The 16,643-nt window shown below is 44.2% G+C and overlaps 1 long non-coding RNA gene across 1 annotated transcript in view; it reads right to left on the bottom strand.

The window, feature by feature from the left end:
* LOC122542275 overlaps positions 1-16,025 on the bottom strand; it is a 37,792-nt gene extending 21,767 nt beyond the window's left edge. The window contains exon 1 of the long non-coding RNA XR_006309770.1: positions 15,868-16,025. This is a non-coding gene — a long non-coding RNA (uncharacterized LOC122542275). The remainder of the gene's footprint in view (positions 1-15,867) is intronic.
* Between the last annotated feature and the right edge of the window lie 618 nt (positions 16,026-16,643).

Genomic DNA, 16,643 nt, shown 5'->3' with positions numbered 1-16,643 from the left:
ACAGATCCCACCAGGCCTTTGGCAACAATAAGATTGTTTTTCATCAGTGTTTTTATCACTACTCCTGTCTTCCACCTCTACCTCTGCCATTTTAAGTTGACTGAGTTTTCAATTCCAACCTTCAAAGTTCAAAAACTCTCTCTCTTTGGGCCATTGTTTCCTTTTCTTTTTGTTCTGCCAGGGTCATTTTTCCTGTTTTTAAATAAGTAAAACTGTTTTATTTCCGTTTCTCTTGACCTTGCCTCTAATTCAAACTGCTTCATTTGCAATTGAAATTTAGTCATCTCCAATGGTTCTGATTGCATTCCTAGCAATTGTACAATGTTGTGTTTTTGCCACAATTATTTCCCCTTTCCTCAGAGGCAGGCAACTCCAACTTGTTTATCAATTCCGAAAGTTTGCGCACCCTGTTTAAAACCAACCAAATGCAATGCCCAAAATAAAAACCACCAATACTCATCATTCACTGCCTTGGAGTTCAATAACTAAAAAAAAAATCCAAAGCTGTTTACTCTTTTGGCTTTGAGCATACCATTGGACATTTCTGAACCAAACTCCATTAAATAAAAAACAAAAGGACGAAATGTACCTCTTAAAACAATAGTGTCATCACAACTGCCATCTGCAGTAAAAATTCTGATATCCAGTCAAGGAAGATAATTCACTCACAAAGCTGTTCATTCTAATCTGTCCCACTTTAAATCAACCAACCAGTCTCTACACATGCAGTATCTTTAAATCATGCAGGTCTTGCAGAAAGGTATGCACTTGCATTGTTATCCTTCAGGTATCTGGCATCTCCTGGGGTAGTGTTCCATCTCTGGGGAATGTAATTCATTTGAGGAGCACTACTGACAGTAACTGCTATTACTAATCTTTCTGCAATGCTGAAGAATGAACCACCACAGGAACTGATGGCCATTCTGATAAGTTATTACATAGGCTTACCAACAGCATTAAACATTTGCACACTAACTTGCTCCCCAATAGACCCGAAGTAAAATTTGGTTATCGAACATTTCACCTTGACTTTGGTGTCATTCAGGTCTGTTACAACTTCAATAGGTTTTGTTTGGCTCTTAGAGTAGTTTGGTTTTAACATGACATTCATCTTTGAACTAGATTACTTTGTACATCTTCAATTAGGTATGTTCTTCACTCAAGGATTGCCTTGTACAAGTCCCATGTTGGATTTTGTTTTGATGCTACCTTGCCTTTCCATTTGATAATGATATAGGCTGTTAAATTTCCCAGCTGCTTAGGGAGTGGCTGAAGTTTTCACCTGAATATATGGGTCACTCATCACAATGTTTAGAATACCATAATGACTAAAGTGTATCTATAATCTCACCAGTATTCAGTGACAAAAGTTGAATTCCCAGCACGCAGAATAATAGCTGGTAACAAGATAAGCAGCTCCTGTAAGAGTGGAGAGCTTTGTTTCAAACTTCATCCATGGTCTGCTGAGATGCCACTTGTCGTAAGTGGCTCTTTAATTTGGTGTTTATTAGAGGCTGATTTGATCCTGTAATCTCATTTTTCAGGTTTCTCTTGCCTTCTTCAGACTAGACTCAATTCCCTGATAGCTTACACAGATGCACTTACAGTCTTAGGGTCTATTTCCATGCTGGATGACTCTTCGGTCCAACCAGTCCATGCCAACCATAATCCCAAACTAAACTAGTCTCACCTGCCTGTGCTTGGCCCGTATCCTTCTGCCCCACCCCCAAACATTTCTTATTCATGTACTCATTAAAATGACTTTTAAATGTTGTAACTGTATCCACATCCACCACTTCCTCAGGAAGTTAATTCTAAGCAAATCCCAAAAATTGTCCCCATGCCTTTTTTAAAAAAAAACAAAATCTTTCTCCTCTCACCTTAAAAATATACCCCCTAGTATTGAACTCCCCCACCCATTCACCTGATGATTCACCCTTCAGGATTTTATAAACCTCTATAAAGGGCGCCTCTCAACCTCCTACACTTTAGTGAAAAAAGTCCCAGCCTATCCAACTTCTCCTTATAATTCAAATATTCCATTCCCTGCAAAATGTTGGTAAATCTCTTCTGAACCCTCTCCAGCTTAATATCATCCTTCCTATAAACAGGGAGGCCAGAACTGGACACAGTACTCCAGTAGAGGCCTCACTAATGTCCTGTACAATCTCAACATCCCAACTCCTATATTCAAAAAGGTCTGCGCAATGAACAGAAACATCTGTTTTCTCTTTTCCTTAGGAACGACTATTCACTCTGTAGAGTACCATCTTGTGCTCTTACTTAACCTCTGTACTCTTCAATTGCAACACACTTATCATTGATGCTTTCAGGTCATCCTTTCCTAATCACTTCTTAAGGCACTTGGGGAATTGGAAGGTTTACAACGTGATTTGAGCAAGATGCTGGTCTTTCAAAATTTAACACCTTTGCTGTGCTTCTGGAAGATATCACAATTTCAGTCCAGATTTCCTCAGCTGGATTTCTAGGAAGTGCTGCTCTGGACAGCACACTAATGCACACCTGTTTCCCTTGTTTGTATTTTCACAGATGATATCCCTTGAAAGGAATCAACAATCCTTGGTGCTTTGGAGCAGTAAGGTGCGGAAGATGCTTTAAAACATGACTCGCTGTCAGACTTCACTGTCAGTTTGTCTCGACCAAAGTTTTCAAAAACACAATAGCTAGGGACTTTCTCAATCTGCTTGGAACATTTTTCAATGCATGTTAATGCCCTGGACACAAATTCAACCGATTATCCTTACCACACAAGGGTTGCTCCAAGTGTAGTTTCACTGGCATTAGACTTCAAGGTGACTTCACTATTGCCATGGAGATATCTCAGCACAGTCTGTCGTTACTAATTGTTTCACTCTAATCAAGAGCTGCTTCATGTTCTGTGTCCCAATACCAATGCATATCCTTAGCAGCAAGTTGGTGTAGAAGTTGACCCTCCTGACACCAGAAATCATGCAAATTTCTTTGGGAAATACTTCATAAATAAAACAAATCATTGCACCACTATCTCAACGTTGATTGATGCATCTCTGCTAAAGTTCTCAGCTTGTCAGGATCTGGGCAAACTTCTTTTGCTGTCAGCATACAATCAACTTTAGACATTTTTAATGCATATTTTTTTTCCTCGTTCAGCTTCAGGTTTAGCTGGCAAGCTCTCTCTATAGCAATTATACTTGGTTCTGATCTGATTTGTGATGGCTTCTTCCATTGTTTCTCCACACCCATAGTAATTTCCACTCTGGGAGGAACACTGACTGACTATGTTGTGTTGTCATCAGTGATACTTTTCTGGAACAATGGAAATGCTAAGTGGTATGCAAAACAATCTGTATCTTCCAAATGGAATCCGGAACATGTTGGCAAACTGATACTTTCATCTGACCCCTCTGGTAAGCATTCTTCATATACAAGGGTATAAAACCCTTTGTCTTAGCAAATGGAGACAGAATTTCTACATTGGTTGGTATGGGATAGTGAGATCGCATCTAAGCTTTATGGAGACCCATTAGATCTCTGCAGGATTTTCTCTTCAATGCTATTACGCCCCAATCCAGTCTGTAGGAGTTCTCACTTTCTAGACTATGTCTGCCTTTTCCAGCTCCTGGTTTCCCAGGTCAGACCTGAATCAGCTGGAACTCTGTCGAGTGTGTGGTGCTGGAAAAGCACAACAGGTCAGGCAGCATCCAAAGAGCAGGAGAATTGACATTTCAGGCATAAGCCCTTCATCATTCTCCAGGATCTGCAGTCCTCACTTTCTCACAGCTGGAACTCTCCTCAGTTCAACTCTCACTCTTAACTACTCCATAATTAAATGTACCCCAAAGAGACACTCAAGATCTGCCAAAACATCTCTGTAATCTTTTAGGATTTGCTGGCATTTTAGTAACAAACAAATTGTTCTGGTACATATAGGGTTACCAGCTTTAGATGTGCTTCAGCCAGGACAAGAGGATTTTGCCTTGTGTCTGTGATCTTGAACTCTATATTTTCCATCTCCCCATTGTGTTGGGCACTCAGCTTCATTTGTCCTTTGGAGGTGAATATCATTCCTTCATTCTTAGCTTGAGGGTTTCATCTCTGGGTCACCATCTTTAAGCCACATCATTTAAGATCATTTAAGTTCATGATGCATTGGTTTTACCTGGCACTGAATGTTCCTTTGATGCTGTATTATAGCCACCATCATTCTAACTGACGTAAACTACTTAGCACCTTTAGACCTGATGATGACAAATCATTGTGTGACATGGAGTGTTTTGTTTATCCAGGGAAAACAAAATCATAACTTCTCTCCAGCAGTCAGCTTTCTAGGAACGAACGTGTTTTCTTTTCCCCCCAGCTAAACATTTATTTCAAAGTGATTCAGCTACGTTTAATTAGAGCATTGCTTTGTCCATCTGGACATGCTGTTGTTAAATGGGATCCTGTGCAATATTTGATTTGATTTATTATTTCACTCTACTCAAAGATCACTGGGCGATAAAACAGAGCAACGAATACACAGTGTTACAGCTGCAAAGAAGCTGCTGTAAAAGCAAGATCAACATTAGATTTGAAATTTGAGAGGTTCATTCAGAAATCTAGTAACAGCAGGGAAGCAGCTGTTCCTGAACCTATTGGTACGGTGTGTTTAAGCTTTTGTATCTGCTGCCTGACACAAGATGTTGGAAGAGATTATCACCGGAGTGGAAGGGGACTTTGATGATGTTGGCTGCCTTTCTGAGACAGCAAGAAGTGTAGATGGGATCAATTTACATCCATATCTCTGGCTTTGTTTTTTTCTGTTGGCCTTTATATATTTTTGTAATTTTTTAAAAACTCTTGTGTCCTGGAACATACCTCAGCATAGGAGAATCAGTGAGGCTTTGCACTATAAATATACTTGAGTTAGTGACTGACAACTGGAGAGCTTTGCACATTAATAGCTTTCTTGAGAATTGCTCCTGTCTCGGTAGATGTGCTCTTACTGCAGGATCTCTTATACCTAAAGCAATATGGAGTTGGCCATCTTTGAATTGTCTAAAATGCTCAGGGTTCATCTATTTGTGACAGCACTGTAACAGACTGAACAGTCTCCCTCTACTTGAGTTTTTTTTAGATTAGATTAGATTACATTACAGTGTGGAAACAGGCCCTTCGGCCCAACAAGTCCACACTGACCCACCGAAACGCAACCCACCCATACCCCTAACCTAACACTATGGGCAATTTAGCATGGCCAATTCACCTGACCTGCACATCTTTGGACTGTGGGATGAAACCGGAGCACCCGGAGGAAACCCACGCAGACACAGGGAGAACATGCAAACTCCACACAGTCAATGACATTATAAAGGTTCAGAGAATGTCTTCAAAATCTTTCCTGGTAGAGTTCTCTGCTCCTCAGAGTACAGTACAGCTCATAGCACTTTACCACAGAAGAATTCCAATTCAGTCCTTATTGCCTGTCATTTCCACAGCAGCAACACAGTGGAAAATTCACAACCATTGACAGTCACCCAGCACTTCAAAAGTTAGACTGTTTTTTTTTTATTCTTCCTTGTTTTTTTCAGCTGGCTTTGAAAACCTGCACAGTTCCAGCTGGCCATTTCTGAAGTAATGAGACAGGTCAGTAAAAACAAACTAAAATGAATGCAGTACAACAGAAATGGAGGCCACACAACTATGACAAATCCCAGCATGCTTTGTACAATTGCACTTGTGTGCAAGAGAAAGTCAAATTAGTTACAATGGAGTGGGAAGAATGACAGAAGACCTGGCTGAAAAAGGGGCATGTCAGCCAAAGTTAAAGTAGCATCACAGTGCTTCAACAAACTAATGTAGAAGGTCACCGAGTGTACAAAAAAAAAAGCCCAACCCTCTTTAAAAGCACATGTTCATTTTAACATAATATATAATTGAGCCTGCTTCAAGCAATGGTTGAACGATAAACTCAATCGTGGATAGACAGGGTGGTACTTGTCCTTTGAATATAGGAGCTGAAAATGTGTTGCTGGAAAAGCGCAGCAGGTCAGGCAGCATCCAAGGAACAGGAGAATCGACGTTTCAGGCCTGACCTGCTGCGCTTTTCCAGCAACACTTTTCAGCTCTGATCTCCAGCATCTTCAGCCCTCACTTTCTCTCTTTGAATATAGAAGTTGGGATGTCATGTTGAGGTTGTACAGGACATTGGTGAAACATCTTCTGGAGTAGTGTGTCCAGTTCTGGTCACCCAGTTAATCGGGAGAATATGAAGCTGGAGGGGGTTCAGAAAAGATTTACCAGGATGTTGCCAGGAATGGAAGGTTTGAGTTATAAAGAAAGGCTGGGACTCTTTCTTCCCCCCCAGCAGCGTAGGAGGTTGAGAGGTGACCTTATCAGAGTTCATAAAATTATGCAGGGTACAGATAGAATGGGGGATTTCAAGACTAGGGGGCACATTTTTAAAGGTGACAGGAGAGAGATTTAAAAGACGACGTGAGGGGACAAATTGTTTTACACAGAGGGCAGTTCATGTGTGGAATGAATTTCCAGAGGAAGTGATGGATGAGGGTACTATTACAATGTTTAAAAGACATTTGGGTCAGTAAATTAATAGGAAAAGCTGGGAGGGATGTGGGCCAGGAGCAGGTAGATGCGACTAGTTTAGTTTGGGATTACGTTCAGCACGGACTGGTTGGACTGAAACGTCTGCTTTGGCGTTGTACAACTGACTCCATGAAGAAAATGATCCTGCAAAAGGGGCTCTACAGGGAGTTCAGACTCAAAAAAGGTATGCTTTTCATACTTCTCTTCAGAGTTATGGCCGGACAGGCTGAGATTTGTTTCAGTATGGGTTTCTCTGGTTTGGTAGAAGCTCAGGCCAGAATGCAAGGTGTTTCTTCAAAAGGCATTCACTTACACGACACACATGCGGAACCTGGAATAGACATCTGTGCCTGAAGCTGCTCTGAATCCAACCACCTCGCAGAGGCCCTTTCTCATGGCTTCTGAGCAGTGTGCCCTCTAAACTGTGTAGCCATTTGGAGATTCCACACACACAATTGGTGTGCCAGAGACTTCTGTTCCAGAAGCTACTGGAAGTTTATAAAATCATGAGGGGCGTGGATAGGGTGAATAGCCAAGGTCTTTTTCCCAAGGTAGGGGAGTCCAAAGCTAGAAGGCATAGGTTTAAGGTGAGAGGGAAAAGATTTTAAAGGGATCTAAGAGGCAACTGTTTCATGCAGAGGGTGGTGCATGTGTGGAATGAGCTACCAATGGTGGTGGTGGAGGCTGGTCCATTTACAACATCTAAAGGTCATCTAGATAGGTATATGAATAGGAAGAGTTGAGAAAGAAATGGGCCAAATGCTAGCAAATGGGATTAGATTAGTTTAGGATGTGGTTGGCATGGACAAATTGGACCAATGGGTCTGTTTCCGTATTGTACATCTCTATGAGTTTAGGTCTGCACAGAGACAAAAGGGGAACATAGCTTCTGAGGTCACAGTTATCATAGAATCACTATACAGTGTGGAAACAGGCCATTTGGCCACACCAAGTCCACACTGACCCTCTGAAGAGTAACCCACCAGGACCTATTTCCCTATTACTCTACATTTCCCCTGACTAATGCACCTAATGGGCAATTTAGCATGGCCAATTCACCTAACCGGCACAGAGTCAGATGTATAGCACGGAAACAGACCCTTTGGTCCAACTTGTCCATGCTGACCAGATATCCTAACCTAATCTAGTCCCACCTGTCAGCACCCAGCCCATATCCCTCCAAACCCTTCCTATTCATATACCCATCCAGATGCCTTTTAAACATTGCAATTGTACCAGCCTCCACCATTTCTTCTGGCAACTCGTTCCATACACGTACCACCCTCTGTAAAAAAGTTGTCCCTTAGGTCTCTTTTATATCTTTCCCTTCTCACCCTAAACCTATGTCCTCTAGTTCTGGACTCCCCCACCCCAGGGAAAAGACTTTGTCTATTTATCCTATCCATGCCCGGCACAGTGTCAGATGTATAGCACGGAAACAGACCCTTTGGTCCAACTTGTCCATGCTGACCAGATATCCTAACCTAATCTAGTCCCACCTGTCAGCACCCAGCCCATATCCCTCCAAACCCTTCCTATTCATATACCCATTCAGATGCCTTTTAAACATTGCAATTGTACCAGCCTCCACCACTTCTTCTGGCAACTCGTTCCATACACATACCACCCTCTAAAAAAGTTGTCCCTTAGGTCTCTTTTATATTTCCCTTCTCACCCTAAATCTATGTCCTCTAGTTCTGGACTCCCCCACCCCAGGGAAAAGACTTTGTCTATTTATCCTATCCATGCCCCCTCATGATTTTATAAACCTCTAAGGTCACCCCTCAGCCTCCGACGCTCCAGGGAAAACAGCCCCAGCCTATTCAACCTCTCCCTAAAGCTCAAATCCTCTAACCCTGACAACATTCTTGTAAATCTTTTCTGAACCCTTTCAAGTTTCACAACATCTTTGTAATGGGAAGGAGACCAGAATTGCACGCAATATTCCAAAGCACAGCTACACAGTCACGGGAAGAATGTGCACAAACACAGTCACCTGAGGCTGGAATCTAACCCAGGTCCCTGGCACTGGTGAGACAGCAGCACTAATCACTGAGCCACCATTATGTTGCATATCCCATGGGGCACATTTGTATTTTCCTTAAATTCTCTCTGAACAAGTATTTTTGATGGTTGAATCCTTAAGATGTAGTCTGGCAATCGGGGGAAAAAAAAAAATCACCATTTCCCATGCCAGCCCTGCAGTCTCCTTAATCAAAAGGCCCACATTACAAATTTGATCAGCAGATGCCCATAACCCATTCCCACTGATGGATTCATGACCACGCCCAGTATCAAATCCAGTTCGTTCTAGTGTGTCACATACTGCTCCGGCCAGCAGCAGTCGTAAAAAATGCCTCACATCACCAGCACCACTCACTACAATCCCAAGGTCTGTGGCTTGACGGCCTGGTTACTGGTTTCTATAAGTGGCAGTCCCACTCCTCCCAAACCCACAGTCCACAAAATCACTGCACAACAAAATAGAAACCAAGAGCCCACTGACAGAGTCAACATCACTCACATGATGGAATGTCACATTTCTCCCAGAGAAAGATGGAACAACTTGACTTCAGTAGAAATGCAGAAGCACAGAGCTGGAGGCCATTCAGCCCATCTTGCCTCATTCTATTTAGCGCATGTCAATCAATACCTTCATCCAACAATGGTTTGCATTTACATTGCATCCTTGACGTGACAAAAAGTGTCCCAAGGCACTTCACAGGAGGACAAATTCTGAGTATGCCACAAACATTAAGACAGGTTTATGTTTTGAATAAAAAAAGGGAAGTTAAAGTAATTTCTGAGATGGAGGGCAAGGCAGAGAGATTTAGGAAGGAAATTCCAGAGCTCAAGGCCTAGGCAACCTCGAGACAGAGCCACTAATGGTAAAGCAAAGGAAGTGGGAGAAACGGACAAGAGGCCAGAGTCTAAGGAACAGCGAGTTCTTTGAGGGTTTTAGCTGGTTTACACCCAACCAATCACAAGCACACCCAAACATGCGTCAGTCAGAAAGCACTCAGTCTGCATCTTACCTCAGGATCTGACTCAGGCAACACAGGCTGGATGCTGAGGACACTCTGCTCTGGTTTCCAGCAAGTGCTTGCCAGATTGCAACCAACATAACTAGGGCTGCCAAAGCAAGTGGCATTTGAGATTGGCAGTGTTCGCCAACTAAAGGGCCTAGCAAATTCAACTCGAGGGGCAACACATTCCATACCCTTTGCACCAAGGACTGTCATGCCATCGCAATTAGCACACATTTCCCACACTGTCACCTAAAGTGCTTTAACGCAAATCACACCATTAGCCCAACACCATCCCTCCCCCGCCCCCAAACACACACACACACACACACCACCAAACCTAAACCAACACAGGTCAGGAGCAGGGGAATGGGAAGGGGGGCACATCAGAACAGTGGAGTGTGTGAAGGGAGGAAGACGGGAGAAGGGGTTTGAGGGAGGGTGTGTGAAGAGAAGAAGATGAGGGAAGGAGGGGTAAAGGAGGGAGTGTGGGGCAGAAGACCCCGCACAATGACTTTTTTTGCATTTGCGAGACAGCTTAGATAACCAGGGAACAAGTTAAATACTCTGGATGTTTTAGTTTATGCAGCAAGATCTAATATAGGCAGAGAGAGGGGTAGGCAACTAATTGGCGAGATGGTGCAGAGGGCCAGTAAAGGCACAATGGGCCAAAACATCCCTGGCTGAGAACTGAATCCGCACAGGCCGATCCTGCCTGGGTCCTGTGCATTTCCACAGGACATTCACTGGGAATTTGGCTTGGAGACATTGAGACAGAGAGCAGACACAGTCTTGGCAGCAGACTCATTTTCCACACAGCCCCAGTTAGTGAGACTCCATCAGGTGCGTTTACTGTTGGCCTACTACATGTCCAAGCTGCCTAATCTCTGGGATCCAGCATCCTCCCTTTATTTCCGGAAAAGGGGAAATGTGTCAAACTGTGCTGACAGTTAATGTTATTTATTTTTGATAAACACACAGGGAACACCGGAGTTTAATCATGAGGCTGAGTGTTAGTCGCATTCAAAAGGAGAGTCTATTAACAGCACAACAGGCTCACATTGTACAGATAAGATAACAGCCACTTGGCAGCAAGTGATGGGCCAGCCCATGGCTTTTATCTCAATTTCCTTTTGTCTTGCTTTCTCCCATTTCCTCTGACTGCTATGTACAATGTATCTGACTGAAAAAAATATCCTCAGCCGCTTCCCCACCAGCCCCACCGTCCTCCTCCTCGTATTATCTCTTCAATGCTCACTAAGGAGCTATCATCTTTTCAAGGAACCAGTCTCTCATTCACCACTCATTCCACAACAACAGTCAAACAGCTTAGGAACAGGCCCTTCGGCCCACCACATCCATGGTCACCAACAAATAGCAAACTACATTAATCACATTTATCCGCACTTGACCAAGAGCCTAGCATTTTAAGCACCCATCAGAGAGACACAGAGAGACACAGAGAGACACAGAGAGACACAGAGAGACACAGAGAGACACAGAGAGACACAGAGAGACACAGAGAGACACACTCAGGCAGCAAGTTCCATATTTCTGCTCTGGGTGGGAATAAGTGATTTCCCTCACTATTTCCTCAAAACTACTTAGGAGGAGACAGATGTACAGCTCAGAAATAGGCCGTTCGGTCCAACTTGTCCATGCTGATCAGATATCCTAAATTAATCTGGTCTCATTTGCCAGCACTTGATCCACTTCCTTCTAAACCCTTCCTATTCATAGACCCATCCAGATGCCTTTTAAAAACGTTGTGTCTGTACCAGCCTCCACCATTTCCTCTGGCAGCTCATTCCATGCACGCACCACCTTCTGCATGAAAACGTTATCCCCAAGGTCCCTTTTAAATCTTTCCCCTCTCACCTTAAACCCATGCCCTCTAATTCTGGATTCCCCACCCAAGGGAAAAGACCTTATCAATTTACCTTATCCATGCCCCTCACGATTTTATAAGCCTCTATAAGATCACCCCTCAGCCTCTCCCTGTAGCTCAAACCCTCCAACCCTGGCAACGTCCTTGTAAATCATTTTTGAACCCTTTTAAAAGTTTCGCAACATCCTTCCCACCGGAAGGAGACCAGAATTGCACTTGTTCCTCATCTTAAACGCATTCTCTTCGGTCTTAGACACATCTACCACAGGAAAGAGAGATTTTCACGATCTATATCTCTGGATTGTGCGCATCTCATCCTGATCCTCCCATGCTCCAAGGAAAACAAACTCAGCCTATTCAGTCTCACCTCATAATAGAGACCTTTCATCGAAGGCAATGTCCTGGTGAATCTCCCTCTGCACCCTTTCCAGTGCAATCACATCCTTCCAATATTCTGGGGACTGGAACCACACACAGTATTCCATTTATGGCCTTACCAATGTCTTTTCCAAGGCTACCTTGCTCCAGCTAATGATGGCAAGCATCCTATATGCTGTTTCCCCCACCCTTTCTCCCCGTGCTGACGCCTATAGGAATCTACATCTAGTACACAATAATTCCTTTGTTCCTCAACATTCCATATTCAGTACACATTCCTGATGAAGGGCTTATATCCGAACCGTCGCTTCTCCTGTTCCTTGGATGCTGCCTGAGCTGCTGTGTTTTTTCAGTGCCATATTTTTTGACTCTGAGCTCCAGCATCTGCAGTCCTCACTTCCTCCCAGTACTCTCTAAGGATCTACCATTCATTGTGTAGGTTCTTCCCTTATTAGACCTCCCAAAATGTGCTACTTGATGCTAACCTGGTTTAAATTCCAGCTGCCACTGTTCCATCCAGTTTTAAAATCAGAATCATAGAATTCCTACAGTGTGGAATCGGCCATTAGGCCTATTCCTGATGAAGGGCTTTTGCCCAAAACGTCAATTCTCCTGCTCCTTCGGATGCTGCCTGACCTGTGCTTTTCCAACACCACACACTCGACATTAGGCCCATTGAGTCCGCACTGACCCTCAAGAACATCCCACCCAGAGCCGCCCCATCAACCCTATCCCTATAACCCTGCATTCCTGACATCTAACCCACCTAGTCTGCATGTCTCCAGATGTCACGGGGTAATTTAGCATGGCTAATCCTGCCAAGATGCACATCTTTGGACTGTGGCAGGAAACCGACGCAGACATGGAGAATGTTCAAACCCTACATAGACAGTCACCTGAGGGTGGAAGCGAACCCGGGTCCCTGGTGCTGTGAGGCAGCAGTGCTAACCACGGAACCATCCAAAAAGGCAGATATAAAAACATCAAATTGCTCTTTCTTTCACTCCCAAAGGGGATGTCCTGACTAACAGTTACATCTTCAGATGATAATCTGGTCATTAACACATTACTGATTTGTGGGAGCTTCCTGTGCACAAATTGGCTTCCACATTCCCTCCAAGGACAACAGTTCAAAAAGGACTACATTGAATTAGCAAGCACTGGGGGACATACAGCACAGAAACACACCGTTCTGTCCCACTTGTCCCTGCTGACCACGTATCCTAAATTAATCCAGTCCCATTTACAAGCACCCAGCCAAAATCCCTCTAAACCCTTCCTATTCAACTATCCATCCGGATGCTTTTTTAAATGTTGCAATTGTACCAGCCTGCACCACTTCCTCTAGCAGCTCACTCCATACACATTACCACCCTCTGCCTAGAAAATTGGTCTCATGTTCCTTTCATCTTTCCACTCTCACCTTAAATTTATGCCCTCTAATTTTGGGCTCCCCTACCCTGGGGAGAAGACCTTGGCTACTCACCCTATCCATGCCTCATGATTTTATAAATCTCTATAAAAGGTCACCCCTCAGCCTCAGACACTCCAGGGAAAATAACCCCAGCTTATTCAGCCTCTCCCTCTAGCTCAAACCTTCCAATGCTGGCAACTTCCTTGCAAATCCCTTCCAAGTTTTCACCTGGAGATCATGAAAGGCGCTATATAAAGGCGCCTCTGCCTTTAACCAGTTACTGAGGGAGCGCTGGAACACAAAAGGAGGTAGGTAGTCCAGGATACAAGGGGGCTCGCAGTCATCCTTAAGGACCGCGCAGAGGTTTATTAGCAAATCAGTGAACCCAAGAAGCAAGCAGAAAATGCAGGAACCGAAAAAAGGTCTAACAAAACAGTGACGTCGCCCGGAAACGTCTTGTGGCGGAGTTTCTGGAGCAGGGTTCGCCAGATGTTCCGAATTCATGGAGAGGAACAGACAGCGACCGGATATAATGCTGAGCGAGCAAATCCAGTCATCCCTCTCATGAGCGAACTGGCCTCATGTAAAGACAGTTTGGCAGTATTGTGGGTGGGGTGGGACTGGAGGGAGAGAGGACATTTATTTTATGAATAAAAGTATATTTTTGAAGTCACTCGTATTCCAAAAAAATTCCCAGGTTAGTATTCGACAGACCCGGTTTCAAACCCCGTGGTGAAATTTAAGTTCAATTAATAAAGCCAGCGGTGGATTCGAACTCTGATGAAGGAATCATCTGGATTCGAACCGTTAGCTTGCTCTCTCTCCGTGGGCGCTGCCTGACCCGCTGTGATCTCCAGCATTTGTTGTTTTCAGGACGGATGCCAGCACTTGCACAGCTCCTGCATTGTGGGTCATAACTGAATTGTCAGTGTTCTCCTTTCAAAAGGAAGGACATCTGCTTTGGGTCTGATCTACGTGACTCCAGACCCCAAACAACGTCGACTCTTAACCGCCCTCAGTGCACAACCCCTCAATTCCAGGACAAATTGGAGATGAGAGGCATCCCCAAGAGCAAGTTGATATTTTTTTCCCCATCACCTTGTGTTACCACACTGTTCTGAAGCAGGTGAGAGTTGAATCTCCTGGCTCAGACATAGGGACATTACCACTCACCGGTACTATGAGTCAGAAAAGAACACGTTTCATACTGGATCTGCTAAATCATGTTTGCTGTATATTAAAAAAATGGTTACTGCTCAATTCGGAAGATGCAAACTGGGCTGTCAACGATTTCCCGGGGCCGCGCTAGGCGTCATCCAAATGCAAGTCTTTCTCGCTTCAAACTGGCTCCTATCCCCTTACTCATCTACTCCACACGAACCGGCGCTCAACTGAACGCACAGAAGATGACTCGCAAATTCGTGAAGCGTCCCATTTTTTTTAAGGGCCGGCACTGTGGCTCAGTGGTTAGCACTGCAGCCTCACAGCACCAGGTTCGATTCCAGCCTCGGGCAACTTGCACATTCTCCCCGTGTCTGTGTGGGTTTCCTCCGGGTGCAATTGGCCATGCTAAATTGCCCGTAGTGTTAGGTGCATTAGTCAGAGGGAAATGGGTCTGGGTGGGTTACTCTTCGGAAGTGTGGACTTGTTGGGCCGAAGGGCCTGTTTCCACACTGTAGGGAATCTAAATCATCAGGTCATTGCAACTGTGTGGCTATTAAAGGGGGCGGGGTGGGGGGGAGGTGGACAGATTGGAAGTCAGTCTGGATTTACCCTGCAAATCTCAACATCTCCTTTCTCTCCCACCACCCCACCCATAAAAGGCCCAGCTCCGACCCTCTCCCACCTCCCAAATTCCTGCCACTGCGGGCGCTACAGGGTCAGTTTAAGGAAAACACAAGATTGATTCAAAACATCTGGTTTAAAGACTGACAGCAGCGTTTCTTCGTCTCGTCCCTCTTTTTTTGGGGGGGGGGGGGAAACACTCTCCGCAGAAAAAAAAGTCAGTCGAGGAGAAAGGGGGTCATTCGCATCAGGAATACCGGAGTAAAGATAACTTGAAATATTTTTTTTAAATCCCTCATTAATATAAACTAACTGACTCACCACGCCCGTCCTCCGGATTAGTTTAAAGCAAACGGTTCTGTCTTCGCATTTTGTTACTCAGCAACGACTTAAACATTAAAGCCGAGGGTTTTTAAAAACTAATTTGTCTTCAAATTGAACCAGTTGGAGCAATCGTGAATATATCCGCAAACTTACTCTTTAAAACAATTTTTTAAAAAAAAGAGTTCCTCAATTTCCCGATAGCCGGGTGTTAATTCAACGGGGACTGACAGCTGAAGGTTAAAATTTCTTAACTTTTTATTTGAAGACCAATTTCGACGGAAATTGACATCAAAACAGCGAGCTCCTTAACCGATCCAAGCAACAACTCCCCAAACTTTTGAGCAGTTTCCAGGGACTGTTGCCCACCCCTCCCGCTCAAAATAAGTTGATTTTTTTTTCTTCCACAACAAACCGAGCACGCAAAACATATTTTGGGAAGGACTGGAGAGAGGCAGATAAATCTTTACCTGAATTCCCCGATACTCTTAGTCCCAGTTGTTGAGTACCAGCCTGAGGACGGACGATGAAAACAGCTCGTTCCCAAAATCAGGCGCCAACGCCCCTCCTTCACTCATGACTGTCCTCAGCGCTTTAAAGAGACAGTCTCAACTTGTCTCTGACTCTGACCAAGGAGCCTCAATAAAAAAAAAACCCGTGTTTATTTCCTCGCCTGACCCGTTTGTTATGAATGTGAGATTTTTGTTTTTTATTAAAACAAAAGTGGGTAGCGATGGGTCAGGAGGTTAGGCTAACCTGAAGGAGTGCCCTCCTCTTACAGACACCGGTCTAGGATGGGAAGTGTAACCGCCCCATCTTGCCATCTCGGGTAAAAGTGAAATATTTCATGTCACATTTTGCATAGTTTTTTAATTCTTTCACGGGACTTGGTGGCCAGGGCAGCATTGGATGCAGCTATTCGCTGCTGGTCTTGTATACAGCACTGAACAGGCCCGTTGGCTCACGATATTGTGCCCAGATTTAATCCTAATGTAAAATATAGTAATTTAACCTACGCGACCCTCAACTCACTGCTATCCATGTGCAATCTTGAACTGATTGGCTTGCTAGGCCATTTCAGAGAAATTGTTGGAGAAACTCAGCAGATATGGAGAGAGAGAGAGACAGTAAGGTCTGCAGACGCTGGAGATCAGAGTTGAGAATGTGTTGCTGGAAAAGCACAGCAGGTCAGGCAGCATTGGAGGAGCAGGAGAATCGACGTATCGGGCCATTCCTGATGAAGGGC

This window comes from Chiloscyllium plagiosum, chromosome 39 (genome assembly GCF_004010195.1).
Source record: "Chiloscyllium plagiosum isolate BGI_BamShark_2017 chromosome 39, ASM401019v2, whole genome shotgun sequence".
NCBI classification, from domain to species: Eukaryota; Metazoa; Chordata; class Chondrichthyes; order Orectolobiformes; family Hemiscylliidae; genus Chiloscyllium; species Chiloscyllium plagiosum.
Note: the sequence above shows the minus strand (reverse complement) of the source record. Positions and strands in the feature narration are given on the sequence as shown.